This window comes from Balaenoptera physalus (assembly GCF_965194825.1).
Source record: "Balaenoptera physalus genome assembly, chromosome: 2".
NCBI lineage: Eukaryota > Metazoa > Chordata > Mammalia > Artiodactyla > Balaenopteridae > Balaenoptera > Balaenoptera physalus.
Window position 1 is genome coordinate 71,726,293 of NC_138883.1, and position 1,484 is coordinate 71,727,776.

A 1,484-nucleotide genomic window follows, 5' to 3' on the forward strand; every position below is an offset into this window, starting at 1 on the left:
ATGCAGTCAGTTCAATTTTAATTGTAAGTGGGAATTTTAAACCTTTGCTAGTTGGCATGGTTATATGTTAGTTAAAGCTAAATTGAAGATATTTACATTTTAATTTATGGTAACAGTTAAGGGTTTGTATGCATTATGTGTAAATCAGCTTCATGCTGTCTAAAAATTTATTCTCTGAAATTTATAGACCATGTAGAATTGATTTGTGATGTGATGCTCTAATTTACTGCAAGAAAATTAGTATGGCTTCAAACTGCCACAGGTAGGCATGTAACAATGGCTGTTCAGCTATACTGATCCAAAATGGAGAAAACTGATGATACAAGGGCCAAACATCTTATGAAATGCAACTATTTATAGACTTGTTTTGCTATAGGGAGGCTGGTGAACATGTTGAATACGAATTACCTCAGTTCTGCAGCTTTCTATGTCTTTTTAATGCATTCTGTTTCAGGGTCACTTTCAATCAATATTTCATTTACTTACTGAGATTGAATGGGCGCTCTGAGACACAGTGTGCTGTTTATCATACAGATTGGACACCTCATTCTAGATCCAAGATCTTTTCCTCAACACTGGGAGCTGTCCTTTCAGCACCACAAAATTACTGCTTGAAGTTGCATTGCAGTTTTTTTTCTTTTCCTTTATCACTGGGAGCTTTTCTTTCAGCACCACAACATTGCACCTAGACTTTTTAAACGGCTGCCTTCCTCTTTGCACTGAAGACCAATTTCGTCTGCACTTCAGTTATTGCTCTTACCTGTAGGACTTCCAATCCTAACTCACTTCACCCACCCCACTCCTGAAACAGTTAAATGTATCTATTTCTGTGGAAGTCATTTTCTCATTGAATGATCAGAAACAAAGATAAATTCTAACCTGTAACGGCTCATTTCGACTCATTGCTTACAATAGATCTAAGCTCTTTTTTCTGCTTATTCGACTCCTTCCAGCTTCCCATCACATCTGTAACAAACTTTTAAAATGATATTGCCACACCACCATGCACAAGCCTACCTGCACAGTAGAGACAGATTATTCCATCGTATTCAGATGGTTAACAGAGGTTAGCAAGTCCTGTATTATATATTTATATCGCTTTCTAAGAAAGTGCATATTAATGTTTACTTTAAGAATGTGTAAATGGTGCTATCAAGAATCTGATAAATTTTATCCCAGTTTTTTGTGTACCACTTCTAATGTATGAGATTTATTTTTCTATTGGAAAAAATAAACAGTATGAAAGCATTAAATTGGTAGATTTTAGTAATTTAACAATGAATGGAATCCCTATGTTACAGGCCCTATCTTTTCTTGGAAATTTTAGTGGTGGTAATAGATTTCAACAAAGGTACTGATGATAATCACTTTCCTTTTAGTCCATTCTTCTATTGCATTCTTGATTCACATGCTGATTCCTCACTGAGTCCTTAAGTAAATTTTATTTACTGTAAGTCTTCTCCAAGAAAGGAATTCTTGCTTTC

The 1,484-nt window shown here is 35.1% G+C and overlaps 1 protein-coding gene across 5 annotated transcripts in view; it reads left to right on the forward strand.

Annotated features, from left to right (window-relative positions):
• Positions 1–1,253, forward strand: part of NOVA1 (NOVA alternative splicing regulator 1) — a 141,218-nt gene extending 139,965 nt beyond the window's left edge. For all 5 annotated transcript variants that reach the window (XM_082449919.1, XM_082449918.1, XM_082449921.1 and 2 more), the window contains one exon: positions 1–1,253. This exon is cut by the window's left edge and continues 3,453 nt beyond it. The gene's annotated coding sequence lies outside the window, so the exon portion shown is untranslated.
• The last annotated feature ends 231 nt before the right edge of the window (positions 1,254–1,484 follow it).